Source organism: Balearica regulorum, chromosome 11, assembly GCF_011004875.1.
Source record: "Balearica regulorum gibbericeps isolate bBalReg1 chromosome 11, bBalReg1.pri, whole genome shotgun sequence".
NCBI lineage: Eukaryota > Metazoa > Chordata > Aves > Gruiformes > Gruidae > Balearica > Balearica regulorum.
In genome coordinates, this window is record NC_046194.1 from 5,323,398 (window position 1) to 5,338,576 (window position 15,179).

The following is a 15,179-nucleotide window of genomic DNA, read 5'->3' on the forward strand; positions in this document are numbered from 1 at the left end:
ATCTGTGAACTCAGTGAATGGAAACTGGTGTTACTGCCTGGAAAATAAAGTACGAGAGACTCGTTCCGATAAATTCGGGACAAGACCTTTGCAGATAAGGAACATGTGCGCTAGTAGTTGCCCAAATAGTCTTGTCATTGGTTTACAGGCTTTATTTAAATGCTAAATACCATGTATTCCTGTGGTTATGGTTTTTGCTGCTTTGCCTGATTAAACATTTAGCTGATAAACCCTGTCAAGGCCATTCAGAGCTACTGTGGGTAAGATTACGTATTTATAGCCTCTTTTTTATGGTCAGTTAGAAACAGGATAATTTCAAATCAAACTAATCTGATTCTTTAAATTTTTGAAGTTGCCGACACTATTTTAAAATCTGAAATTTGTGTGGTAACGGCACGAAACAATATTGATGATGATGATTCTGATTCAGAAACAAATTGCTCTGTTCTTTGAAATTACTAGAAGGATAAATCTAGAAATAGAGAATAAGGATTTACCAAAATAAAGAAAAGGACAATGATTAAGGTTATATAGCTTAAAACTGCAGTAGTGGCAAATAACAAGGTCAAATAGCATGGCAGGTACAGCAGAACTCCCACTCTTCAGTTGCAGAGTGTTTCTGACTTAAAACTTCTTTTGTTTTTTGTGATTCTCACATCACTATCAGTTCTATATCTATGTGAAATACTGCATATAAATGATTCCTAGAGGTGTTTGACCAGATAAAATGTGAGAAGGTGGTGCTGTTAGTGCTGTAGCTTTTTATTTGTTTATTAATTGTAATAGCTCCAGGTGCTCTTACTCACTTAAGATAATGGCTAAAAAGCCAGGGTACAGTTGCATTAATTTTCCTAGCCCAAATGTAGCATAATTACGTTAATGAACACATTAATTTATCCCCTTTCCTCACACCATTCCTCCTTCGCAGTCCACGTTGTCACTGGAAACCCAAACAACGACGACCCTGAAGGTTTATAGCTCTCCTCAAAGTTCTCTGCGAGGGTTGAATATCCAAGGATTGAGATTGGTCAGGCTCAGGAGGTGCGCATTCATGTGTGTCTTACAAATAAGCAACATCTAGCACCGGCATGGCTTTATTACCACCTGGTGTAACTGTGGTGCATCGCCATAGCAATGAGCATGACAAGCAGGAGCAATAAGACACAGACCAAGTGCGACCATTTGTCTCTCAAAAGCAGAAGAGGAAAATAATTTGTCCTCTTTTGCATCTGTAGTTTTGTTTTCTCTTTGTGTGCAGAGCGGAGTCCTTTTCTTTTTTTTCTTTCTTTTTTTAAGCAGAATTACTTTTTGTGGAAAGGCAAAAACACTCAGACTGAAATCTAATTACAAATGATAGAGTGTAGTATTTTTCTGCTCAATTTTAAAGAATCACTTTATAATCTTGGAACAGTGGATAACAACATCGCTAATCCAATATTTTAACAGTAAATACGTTTGATGATGGGAATTGCTACACTAATCTTATATCCCTCCACAATATAGTTAAGAAATCCACAGGGGGTTTTACTAATCAGTTTTTGTAAAGTAAATCAAGTCATGTAATTCTCGTTCCCTCTAAATGCCCAGCAACTGCAGGCAGAACCCTGTGCAGTACTTTTTGTTCTTTTTATCAGTTTTGTACCCTGATCCGCAGCCGTGCTTTCCTTTTGGTATGCAAGACAGAGATTTCTGGAGGGAAAAGTCGCCGAGCATCCTCTGAGAGAGATGTGTGTGGTGGGTTGACCCTGGCTGAGGGCCAGGTGCCCACCAGAGCCGCTCTATCACTCCCCTCTTTCATTAGACAGGGGAGAAAAGGTACAATGAAAAAAAAAAACCACTTACTGGTCAAGATAAGGACAGGGAGAGATCATTCTCTAATTATCATCATGAGCAAAACAGACCGAACTTAGAGAGGGAATTCATCTTATTTATTACTAGGCAAAACAGAGTAGAGGAATGAGAAATAAAACCAAATCTTAAAAACACCTCCCCCCACCCCTCCCATCTTCCCGGGCTCAACTTCACTCCCGGCTTCAACCTCCGCCCCCCTCAGCGGCACAGGGGGACGGGGAGTGGGGGTTACGGTCAGTTCATCATGCGGTGTTTCTGCTGCTTCGTCATCCTCAGGGGGAGGACTCCTCTCATCATTCCCCTGCTCCAGCATGGAGTCCCTCTCACGGGAGACAGTCCTTCACGGCCTTCTCCAACGTGAGTCTCCTCCACGGGGTGCAGACCTTCAGGAGCAAACTGCTCTAGCGTGGGTCCCCCACGGGGTCACAAGTCCTGTCAGCAAACCTGCTCTGGCGTGGGCTCCTCTCTCCACGGCTCCACAGGTCCTGCCAGGAGCTTGCTCCAGCGCGGGCTTCCCACGGGGTCACAGCCTCCTTCAGGTGTCTCCACCTGCTCCGGCGTGGGGTCCTCCACGGGCTGCAGGTGGAATCTCTACACCCCCTCATCCTCCCTCCATGGGCTGCAGGGGAACAGCCTGCTTCACCATGGTCTTCACCACGGGCTGCAGGGGGATCTTGCTCCAGCGCCTGGAGCACCTCCTCCCCCTCCTTCTTCACTGACCTTGGTGTCTGCAGATGTTCTTACATCTTCTCCCTCCTCTCTCTGGCTGCAAAAGCTCTCTCTAACTGTTTTTCTCTTTCTTAAATATGTTATCACAGAGGCGCTGATTGGCTTGGCCTTGGCCAGCGGCGGGTCCGTCTTGGAGCCGGCTGGCATTGGCTCTATCAGACACAGGGGAAGCTTCTAGCAGCTTCTCACAGAAGCCACCCCTGTAGCCCCCCCGCTACCAAAACCTTGCCACGCAAAACCAACACAATGTGTTAGTAGGTGAGCTGGCGATTCACCTTGGTCCCCTCGCCTGCCGTGCTGGGAAGGGATGGAGCGAGTCACAGAGGCGAAGAGCTGCCAATAATAAATACACCCCAGCCACGTTCACCACTATGCCTCTGATACGTATGGTTTAAGTTACTTAGTTTAGACCCTAATTTTACTCACCGGTGAGATATATTGCAGTATGACTTGTCTTTTTATCTTGTTTTAAAAACCCATCAAAAGTAAAATAGTTTTCTTTTTCTTAATTATAAAGAGAGTGTTTTACATTAGGAAGAAATATTAACAGCCACGGTTAAATATTTGAAGAGAAGCGACTAATAATAATTCTGTGCATATTTTGTTCCCACAGCTATGGGAACTGAATTATTTTTCATGAAGTCCTGGTGTGCTCTGTTTACTTAGCTCACAGCTTCAGCCTTCAGGATTTGAAATCAGTGAAAATCAGACTGAAAGTGAAGCTTTATTTCTGCCTTTTTGTCTTCAGCTTAGATACAAAGCAGTCACCTAAATAGTTATACAGTCTTGTTATACCCTTATACCCTGGTTTTATTTAGTATTGAGAATCTGTGTGCTCAAAATATTTCCATTTTATAATAATAAATAAATATTACACATGCCTCAGGTATATTTCTTATTTAATGGAACTTCAATTGTGATCCTGAGTTCTGGCAGAAAAGACTTGGTAAATTTAAAAAAAAAAAAAAAAGAAATTATCCAGATCAGTGTAGAAGGTGTAAGGATCCTAAATGCAATTACAGTTGTCAACATAAATATCTGAACTATTTTTGAACACTCCAATCTTAAAACCTGATTTTTTTTTTTATCTCTTAAAATGGCAGGCCTCACAAACTAGAAACCAACTGGAAGCAGACAGTTTTTTTGGTCTAATTTAAGTACTAACAGGAATTAAATAATATTTTATGAAGAAACTTAAGAGAAAAACACACTTATTTTTGCACTTTGAAAATAATTATAGTGGATAGTCCCATAAAGAATCTTTCCAGCAGCAGGTAGTGCAGTACCTGATTGCCATAAGGTACAAACCTGGCTTCTCACAGAGAGCTCCACTCTTCTTTTTAGCTGTGTTTCTAGGTTATAATCTGTATTTCTGACATTTTATACAAACAGTGTATCCAGAAATCAGGATACAGTTCCGGAAGGCAACTTCATGGAAAGGCAATTTATTAATTGGAAACGGGCATTAACCATTTCCTGTTTAGCGTTCCTTTTCCCTGATTATTCCATTTAATACGGAACAGAAGAATACCGATATGCTATATATACAACAGTATATCAGCATGTGTTGCGGCTGTATTAGGCCACCAGGAGTATTCAACTGTAAATTTAAGAAGTGAAGTTTAATGAAGAGATGTTTGCAAATAAAACCCAATTATAATCTAAGTACAGCCTTACTCTGCAGTGGAGCAAGGTTGCTTAGATAACCCACCCAAAGGAAGAACTCTATTTTTATTAATCGCATAAGATTTTTGTACGTTTTACAGGGTTTATATAGAAAAATACATATTTTTTTCAAGATTCAGTTTTGCCATAGCGTATGATGGTTGGAAGTTAGTAGCTGATATAGCTGACAAGTGACTTAAAGAAAATAAGAAAAAAAAGCAGGATATCGGAGTTGTGAGCACTGAATTTACTATTGATTTCAGCAGGAGAGACCATTATAAAGGCAGAAAAAATTCCCATTTCATTTAAGTTTGTCTGTTTTCCAGATTAGCTCATGATTCTATGATTAAAACCTCTTGATTTGAGCTAAGCTATAGTTCTATTATAAGTTAATTAAAATAAATGAGAACTCTACAGGCAGTTTCCGTACAGTTTACTCGGTATGTTTTCAGGCGTTTAGCTGTACAGAAGAAAGCCAGTTGCTTTGGGAGCTGTGTCTCTGCGGACAGGCACTTGCGTGTTCGTCTCTGTCAGATTATTCCATGTATTTTCAGTGCTCAAATGTCAAAGCTACTGAGTGGGAAATTAGGGGATAGTAAAGGTTTCAGGTCGTTACTACCTTGAAATATTTAAATCTTTTCTAAGTCATTCATGGAGACTTTGAAGAACATCTTTTCCTTTTTTGTGACATCATGACAGCGACATCGTCTGCCTAATTTCTTTGGCTCGCATAAATCTTTTTCTTTCTTCTTGCTTCTGATATGTCGGTGTTGTTACTAGACTTAAACAGCGGTGTAAATGAGGAACAATTGGTAACGGGAGCTCGGCTGTAGAACATCACCTGGAAATTCAGCCCAGTGTGCGTGAAAAGGGGTAACCCCAGAAAGCACCTTGTCAGTGTGCACCGTGCTGGAGCTGCAGGAGGGAGCTGTGCTGCTCAGCACAGGCGGTTGATTTATTCGCCGTTGCTGTATGCCAAGTTGGAGGAGATGGGGTACTCAGTAGTGAAATATCCAATGACATTGTTTAAAAAAGGGCAGGTAGACAGCTACTCCTTCATCTTGTGAGGTGCCAAAAGACCTGTCGGTGTCCAAGTAAATCACCGCACACCGACTTTCAGAAAATGTAGATGAGATCTTTGAGGTGCTTAGTTATCAATTGGGACGCTCAGAACAGCTTTCCTCCCCACCGTATTTCTTCTGCCATCACCCCCGTTTGGCAAGAAAGCGGAGAAGTCCCCATTACTTAGGAGAAAGCAAGGAGTAACAAAATCATTAAGTTGCATTGAACTGTAACGTACTTGCTCAGAGCTGTGCTCAACATGCATAAATCTTAAAACAGAAAACATAAACGAGGCGTGATTCATCGAGGTGTCCATTTTTCCGGTGTCCAGCTCGCTGTCACTCGCAGAGCAGTTAGCTGTAATGCAGGGCGGGAGCTGTGCACGGGAACAGATCCATCCTCTTCACCACTGCAGCCGGGGCGTGTATTTATGTATCGCGGAGTACGAGGAGTGGTCTGAAAAGCTTTTGGAAAGCATGAACATAATAAAAGCTTTGTGGTGTTATGTTTAACCTTAAAAATGGTGTCAGTGTGGACTTTTGTGTGAAGAGTGAGTGTTTGAGAGAAAGCTTTTGGAAGTGTTGGGCTTTCAATGTCTTAATTTCTTGAGGTTTTTGTCTCCCACACTGTGCTTTAAACTATTTTTGCTTGTTGGTGCTGTTTTTGTTTGACAGTGGCGTGAGGGTTTTTTGGTTGTTGTTGGTTGCTATAAACTTATCCAACGTTTAATAAGAACGTTTACAATGTTTAAGGAGGATGTCGTGCTTTCCCTCCTGATGAATTAGCGATGCGAGTTTTCCCGGTGAGCAAACACAGGCACTGCCATAAAGGCTTGTCACGGGGAATACAGGAGTCGGCACTAGGTGCATCGTGTGAGCTCGTCACCTGGAGGTGTCCATCCTGGTCATGATTCTGTAACACTGGACCTTTACTATTGCTCATGATGGAAGAAGAATGAAACCCAGTATTAGCTTTCAGGTAAGAGGGACAAATTATTCACAAATGCTGTTAGGGCCCCCACTGCACACTGACCAAACCATAGTTCATATATCTTCAATGTTGAAAATGGGTTTTGACTGAATTTAGTTAACCGGAATGAGGTATTTCACCGGTGCATTCAGTTACATCATTATTGTTGCATATCTGTAGAGGAGACAGTGGCTCTGGGTTGCTGTTACCGGGTCGCTTACCCTCTCAGTCTGTTTCTCAGCTACAAAATCAGTTGTTTTTCTTGAAGGATATTTTATGGACTGAATAATTTTTTGGCTGCAAATTATTGCCTATAAAGCAGATACACTCCAACTTGGTGCCCCGATGGCTATACGGTAATGGAAGTTACGTACCCGTTCGTATCCCAAATGAGATGAACACCACTATTCTCTCCATCTGCCTTTGGGAAAGAATCCAATAAATAACAAGGCATATAAGGGAAGATTATCACATTATATTCAGCATTTACAGTATGTGTATTAATTGTCAGAGGGAGACGGGTGCCCCCTCAGAGTGGGCAGGCAGTGCTGTGCTGCTGAGTGCCTGTGGGGGACACTCAACCCAGAGCAGCGCTGGCCTTGAAGTTGGGCTCTGCCTCGTGGGCTCCCTGGTAAGCAAAGCTGCACGGTGCTTCTCGTTAAGATTTAATTGGTTATCTTCATCTAAAAGGGCTTGCAAAATAGGGAGTTGGTTTAAAAAAAAAAAAAAAAAAAAAAGGCGTTGTGGACGTTTTGCCTATTCTGATAGCTTTTGATTGCAGATTTGGGAGTGTCAGAGTCCAGCCTGGCCACATGGCTCCCTTGCATGTGCCTCCTGATCTACATCCAAGTGTCTGTGCAATGTGTAGAGAAGCAAGTGTGTCCTGTCATAATTAGTTCAACAAATAAGACTTTCTTCCAGATCTCTTCCTTCTGCGTCGCATGTTCTCCCATCTCATATTCCTGCAAAGCAGGAACAGTTTCTGATTTTTCAAGCCATGTGATTCCAAGCCATTTCTGTCCATCTGACTGAGCCTGCCTCTGTCATCTTCCAGCAGCACAAGTTTTTGTAACAGTTGGAGAAAAATTACATGGGGGCTGAAAAAGACGGTGGGCTGGAATCAGTTGCCGCTGAAATGGTGCATCCAGCCTGCCTGCTTGTGACTGAAGGACGCAGGTGAACGACATAGCGTATGTGCTGACTCTTAAGGTGCTTAAAATAGATTTGTATGATACAGTATTTGTCTTCTCTTAGAAATGAAAATAGTTTTGTTTAGCAACTAACTGCTTTGATGACAGAGGGTAGTTTTTTGGTGTATATCATTCTTCTTATGTATGAACTTCATTTGGAGGGCTCCTACAACATTCTTCCGTGCTGTTACAAATACAGATTTTTACAAACTGGTTCTAACTGATTTGTTTATTTATGAAGTTAAATTAGGGGAAATGCTATGAGAAAAGAATGCCAAGTTCCAGATAGTAGATGTTGGTGCTGCAGACCAAGACTGTAGTTTGGAAAAACGATGACCAAAACTTTACATTTTGGCTTTGTTTTGAAATGCCTCTGTGCTTCCCCAAATACCACACAAGGATAGTAAAAAAAAAATAAAAAAAAAAAAAAAAAAATTGTTGTGCATTATGCTGTTTTTCTAACTCTAACAGCTATTAGAAGCAGCTCCGACCCAGAACAGAATTAATGTTGCAAACACTGTGACAATGGTTGGTGTTTGTAGTAGAATTCATCATCCCTGAAAAGATGCATATTCTACTGCTTTGCTTTAAAATCCATAAATTTTCACTAGTAGCACAATGCTTTGTAATGTGATGAATTTCACTATGTGGCTGCAGTATGGATGGGTAAACTATGAACTGAGGGAGAAAATGCACTTATGTTTTATTTGTCATGCCCTCTCTTTACGCTACTGTTCTCCCTCAGGATGTTATTCTAAATTCCTCTTTGCTCTTGGGCAAAGATTCACGTTAAATAGTCAAGTTGCCACCGCTTGTGGAACCTTCTTCTTCTGAGGCGCCCACAATCAGTTATTGCAGTGGCTGAGATTAGTTCTAGGTGCTCGTTTGTACAGTTCCGCGTGTTCAGGGCAGTATCGTCCTAATCTGAACTACAAACAACTCCCTAAGTATTTACAACACGGAGGCATTTTTAGTACTGAGTTGTTTATCTGGTAATATTCTATGCTTACATTTTTACTCTCCAAATTGTGATAATTCTTGGATCTGTGGCTCAGATAACATGATAAAATACAATCTTGTTTATTCTGTATGTTTAATACAGAACGTATGTTTGCTGGAGGACCTTGAACAGCTTTCCAGGTATTTCTGTGCAACCTGACTGTGGACTAGGAGCATCCACTCCCCAGTTTTACTGGGAAAGAAACCCAGGTTGAACCTGTAGCAGCACTGACCAGGTAGGGAGTGGGAAGCGTAAGGAGCACGTGGTCTGCCCTGCAGCTGAGATGTACATCTCACGCTTACGTTGGGTTGTGATGGCTTTTCATTAGGGTAATTGCCAGTACTGATGGATCAATGTGCAGTACCGAATGCTTTTAATATGGATGCAGCCTTTTTATGGATTTTGCGCACTTCGTGCATACTTCATTGCCTAGCTGGCCTTCCACAGACCAAAGGGTTGTTTTAGCAGGTATGTCAGTGGTGGGCCGCGCCTGTAATCTGGGTAAGTGTACGGACAGAAACGCATGGAGTAAACCTGGTGGTTGTTCTGTTTGCTAACTTTATACAGATAAGTCAAAGTATGGAAGTATTGCTTATGATTTTGTATCTCATTGTTTTGTGGAAAAAAATGTAATCTAAAACTGGTGGCTTGTTTTGTTTTGAGGATGCTATTACTCAAGGCTTTTAGAAAATTTTGTGGGTTTTTTCCTTTTCTGAAAAGCAGCGCACTCTCTATAATCGAAGATGAATGACAAGTAGTTTGTCCAGTCTCATGTATTTCATTGGCTTTTCCTTGTTCTTTTCTTCCGCTTTTCCCTGTGGGAAAACCTGAGCTTTACAGTGATCCTCTGTCACGTGCACGGTACAATTTTCTCCTTCCAGGTTTTCTGTTTGAACATTAAGGAACATTTCTCAAGATCCATAAAACATTTGCCATCCACAGTGGGTTCCTATGATTCGTATCTGCCAATTTTATATTCCTGTTCAGCAGCATGCCTTTATTTCTTTAACTGCTTTCGTATATACGTCTAACACACAGATCTTTGTCTGTTTAAGTAAAAGTAATGATGCTTTATGATCTGTTTCATGCTCTTTATTTCAGGATTTACAAGTCTTGTGACTCAGAAGCATCTGAACTTTTTTTTTTTTTTTAAGAGGAGCAGTGAGAAGGACTAGGTTGCTTTATTTCTTTTTCAGAACACAGCTAAAATGGTAGGCTTCTGGGCTTGGCAGTTTTACAGCAACTTGATAAAATAAAAATAATCGTGCCATCACTATTTTATCTTACTTCTTTCAGATGTGCTTCCTTCAGAATTGCTTCTTTCTTTCATATTTGTGAAACTCTGCTTGGCAGAGTGGCAGTCTGTTCACAAGCTCTGCCAAGTTGAGGATTTGAGAGAAAGTAAACAACTCAGTTGGAAACATGGATAGGAAGCGTTGCGTAGACTCTAAGAAGCAGAGATATGCTGCTGTATTATACAAGAGTTCACTTAATGGAAAAATGCTGTTTTCCCCTTAGAAGGAATGAATCTCTTTTGCTAGCCATTGTAAAGTAAGCCAGTCGTGCCTGACAACTGCGCTCTGTTCGGGCACCTTCTCTCTAGAGTTTTTTATAGCACTTTTCCTGAATGAGGAAAAACTGATTTTTGGCCCTCAGAACATGAACCAATATTTATAAGGAATAAATCCTCATGCTAGATCTACCTAGAGAGCTGATAGAAGGAGCTGGGAAATACCTATGAGAGCTGTGAGATGGGCAGTTATTGAAGAAGTCTTTTCCTACGTGTGAAATAGTTGCTCCTCATGTACTCCTCAAATATTAGTTTACTTGCTAGTGATAGTTATTCCGTGGGCTACAAATCCATTAACGATACTCTACAAAGCAGTACTCGGGCCCTGACAGATTTTAGTATTTGCAAACAGGCATGATTTAACTCCGCTGCTTCTCAAGTAATTTGTGTAGTGCTCCTACCCTCACCAAACTACCAAACAACAGAGAGATGACAGTTCCTAATTATCTTCCTAAAGAGGAGGTGGGGCTACACATTTAAGAAACATCTTAAAAACCTTGCCTAATGGACTTCCCCAAAGCAGAAAGATTGCTGTTAGAACATTTCACCACTGTTCCCATGGAGGCTTTACTCCCTCTGTTGTATCTCCACACTCAGAGATAGATGAAGCTCAGAATAGACCCCAGAATTATTACTTCTTTTTTTTTTAAGTAAGTCCCATAGCTTTGTGAATTCCTGTGACATCTGTATTAGTTTAAGAGATTGCAGGTAACTCGTGCTGCTTCCCCCCTCATAGCAGCATACTTTAGATCTTCAGGGCTAAGTTTTACCTACAGCTGTGCTTCACTGAAAGAACTTAGCAGAAGTTTCTGTCATTAACTTTTTTCCATTGATATCACTTTGTTTTAGAAACCTAAAAATGTGACCGAAACCGTACGTTTAAAATGGTGTATAGCAATTGCACTCAGATACCAGAATTATTGGAGGGCATAAATTGTTGGAAAGTGTAACTACCGCCTTTTTGGATAGGAAAATTGCAATTCTACTTAAGTAGCATACTTAAGTAGAGAGATTATATTTTTAAATATAGCATAGAAATATTTTCAATGTTTTTTTAATAACTACTTGGAATTTTAATAACATATCTACTCATCCTTCTTCATTGATCTTCATTCTCCAAATCAACGAAGCTCCCTTAGAAGGCAAGGTTGGCAGTCATGACGATAAGGAAAGAGGTACAGAATGAAGAGGAGGTACAAAACAGCTTATAGGATATTGTAAGCAGACACGACGTAAACCTGTGTTGGTATGTGGGAACATACAAAACAATGTATATAGCAGAAGACCAAACAAACAGAGCTGCAGAAAAGAAATGCTTCTGAATAAGATTGTTTAGCTATGATAGATGCATTGTCAACCTGCTGCAGCTAAAAGCTAAATACATGAGTTGGAGAGAAAAAAAAATCCAATTGAACAAAATCAGTCATTGGGGTGTAGGCTATTAAATGTTGACAAGTGGTAAAGGCTGGTTATACTGCTCTAAAACTTTGGGGGATAGCAAAGCACCTTTGAGTAAACTTACAGTCTTTAAATCAAAAATGAAAGTTCGTTGTTTTCTTTCATGGCATTATATGTCAGGGGCCAGTATTCTCAGAGACTGTTACACAGTGTGAAATTACTGTTTTACTCGGTTCTTTATATTTGTGACCTTGAGATCTTGATCATTACAGTCTATGCACCAGACAAAACTGCAGAGTTCAGAAAGAGTTTAGATTCTGTAACAATAAAAAGCTCATTTTTTTTAGTTAAATAACGAGCAATACTGTTTATGCAAAGTGGAAGTCGGGTAACTGTGATTCATTTCATTCTATAGGGAACATTGCACAGACAGTCCACACGGCTCCTTCATTTGTTTTTCTTCTGCAGCCAAAGAATTCGCCACACAATTGCATGAAAATGCAAACTGAAGTCTTAAGAAGACAATATTTCAGACTCTTTGGAATTGCTTTCTTAAAATAACAAAGCTTCCATTGATTTCTACTTCCCCAATATGCTTTAGACTATGAGGTTTAAATTGCTTAAATTTATATAGAAAATAGGGAGAATAGGCAGGGTGTGTTAACTGTGTGGAGACACAGGGCTTCAATTCTGTGTTTCCTTACGCATTGCTCCAGCTGTGTTATTTGGTGGTTCTGCCACTTTCTGAGGGCTAAGCACTAATGATCAGCACTTGCTGGAAGAATGAAAGGGAGCTGGTAACCAAATTTACCTGTGACAGCCTGCTCTCCTCTTCTCTTATCAATGCCTAGAAAATGTGCTGCTTTTCGTGCCAGTCAATGCTGGAACAAACTGAGGGGTACTAAGTGATGAACAGTAGTCATAACTTAAAGGTTTCACTTTATAGATCTACAAGGTAGAAACAGTAAAACAAAGAACAAAAACCCGACACATCTACTCGTACTGTTGGTGAATTTTTCGTAAAGATGAGTTAATCTCCCTTGTAATTTGTGCCCTCTTGCTGTTTTTCCTCTGAGATACAGTGTTGGGGCATCACGACACGTACAACATCTAAGCTTTTGAGGCACGCTCTTGCGAATCGATGGTACTGAGCAAAATATCAGACCTAGGATCCTGAAGGGAGACCATCTTTGGTCACTTCTAAGCCTGTTCTGATCTTTTGGTCAGCTTTTACAGAGGGTGAGGACAGGTGAGTGTAAAAAGTACTTCCTTAAATCATTATTTTAGTATTCTTCTGAATGTTCTTCTGTCGGGGTGCTTGCCTTAGAGTTGGCGACAATTTCCAAACACAAAGAACTTGCCTCTGAATAAAAGCATACTCAAAACGATCAATCTTCCATAGCTGCAGTAAGCTATTGGAACAGAAAGCCAAAAGTATTCTTGTATAGATGGCCTATTACTGACTTCTAGGCATTACTACAGAGCAGTCAAGGCTTCTCTGTGCAGTGGAAGGAACTAAATGTATAACTGCTAATTAAACCTAAACAAAATAAATTTTACTGTGTGTTTCCTATATGTAATTTCATATGGCTGTGGCTGGCTTTACGGGGAAATTAAAGCCAGATGAAAAACAGCACTGCTGCTGTGCATGTGCTGGTTTTCCTTAGAAAGAAATAACAAGAAATATTCTGTGGTGACCTTACCTGCTGCAGCAGGGTATGAGGTAGAAGGAATTTTTCAGATGCTAGTTGTGGTTTTAAGGATTTTCCAGTTTAATTCTAGATGCTGGTGAATTAAGCAAGGAGGTACAGAAATGTGGATATTTTTTGCCTCTGTCATCTACGAGAGTGGTAGCAGCCCATTCTCTGTCATAAGACATACGAGAGCGGAATAATGTGTATAGATCCAAAATGTTTTTGTCTGAAGAGAGCTTTAAATGCTCCCACAGCAAATAAGTGGGTCCTACCTCCTTTGGAAGTGGTGACAAATTCCTCAGGGGCATAAGAAAAATCAAGTCAAGAAAACCACAAGTTGTTTTTGACATGAAAAGAAAACAGAATTGAGAAACATACACCGTTAAAATCTTGTTAACTTCAGCGTGTTAGTAAAGCTGGAGTTTAAAAGGCAACTTCAAAGCACAGAGTGGGAAGAGTGGCCAGCTGGGAGGTGGCCCAAGAGAGCAGCTCATGGCAGGAGGAGCATGTCCTATCTGTTGGGTATCCAGATGTCCTGTCCTGAACGTGTTAGCGTGGGTTACCCAGAAATAATTGCAATCCCTGTGTGTTGAATGGAACATAAGATAATTTACAACACTACTCAGAAATTCTTTGTTTTAAAACTTTTCATTGGATTTTTGTATTTGTTTGAATGCTTTTTCTTCTGTTAGTTGCCTTGTTGATGAAATTTTGTTTTCTTATGCTAAACTTTGATCAAGAAACCCACATTAGCTTTTCTTCTTAGAATGAGTTTGGATGTGCAAAAGAGTAAGGAGACTCAAACATTCCTGAAAAGCAAAGACAACTGGAAGTCTAAAAATTCCTTAAGTTCCTCCAAAATTTTTGGCCTACGTTCTTTAAATTAAGGGAAGTGTGAAAGTTTAAGGGCTTGTTTTACTGGTAAAAATCTTTACTTTAAAATAGATCCTTGATGTCATGCATGAGATAAATCATAGCAGTAGTTGTTTTGACACTCTGGAGTGTAGTTATATTATGCACTGGTTTCCCAAGAGATCTTAAAATTTAACAAGCAGAGGCCAGTGCGAGTGATGAAATGAGGCAGCAGTAGAGCCATTTCAATTATGCTTTTATTACACAGCCATTCTTCCTAGAGCGCTTCATACTTTTCGTAATGCTTACTAGAGTATGAAGTGCTTCGTGTGAAGGGAAGGTAGCTCTGATTTTATGACTAAGTGGACAGCGTGATTTCAACTTGCTTTGACAGCAGTGCTGGGGTTGTAGCAGCATGAGTAGTAACACAGGAGAGTGCAGGGAAAAAACAACGCTCTGCTTAACTTTAATGGCCGAGGCCCTCCTCGGAGGGCCATATCGGAGAATGATAAGATCTGATAATTCAGTAATACTGTTAGGAACAGAGGTACTTACAAATGGTTTAGGTTTCTGTGTTTTGTTTTGAAGATGATTTACTGTTTCAGTGGTTACCTTTTTTTCCCCCCCCTCCCCAATAGGCCAGTACAACAGCTTTAATATTAATCATGTTCCATATTATCTTTTTTCACTGCTTATCTCAGTTATCTGCTTGTATAATGAATTATTCCTGAATGTTTATTTCTAATACAGGCTATCATCTAGAAAGGCTTTTAAATATTTTGAAGTATTAATAATGAACTTGTACTATAGATTATAAGTAAGTTCCCTTTTCGTATGAAGATGGTAACAAGCATGTTATACAAATTACATGTATAAATATGTAGTTAAAGACATGAAAGTTTAAACCATCTTTCTCATTTATTACGTTTTAAGGAGCAATTTGAAGTTATCGTAAGGGATTATATTAAAATAACTTTCCATTTAAGACTGCAATAACACCACCGGGCACTGGAACTCCTCTTGGGTTACACAGGACATTAAACAGCTTTTGTTTCTATAGTAAATTTATCGTGTGGCCTCTACGTGCTTTAGGGTATGTACCTTTCTGTGTTATTTCACGTGCCCCTTGAACCCTCAGCGTGGTCGAATGGCCTCCACTAAATACGTCACCAATGCCGGGGGTGCATGGGGCACGGTTA

General features: G+C 40.2%; 1 protein-coding gene across 1 annotated transcript in view; it reads left to right on the top strand.

Annotated features, from left to right (window-relative positions):
* Positions 1–15,179, top strand: part of PCDH11X (protocadherin 11 X-linked) — a 512,159-nt gene that overhangs the window by 248,240 nt on the left and 248,740 nt on the right. The window lies entirely within an intron of this gene.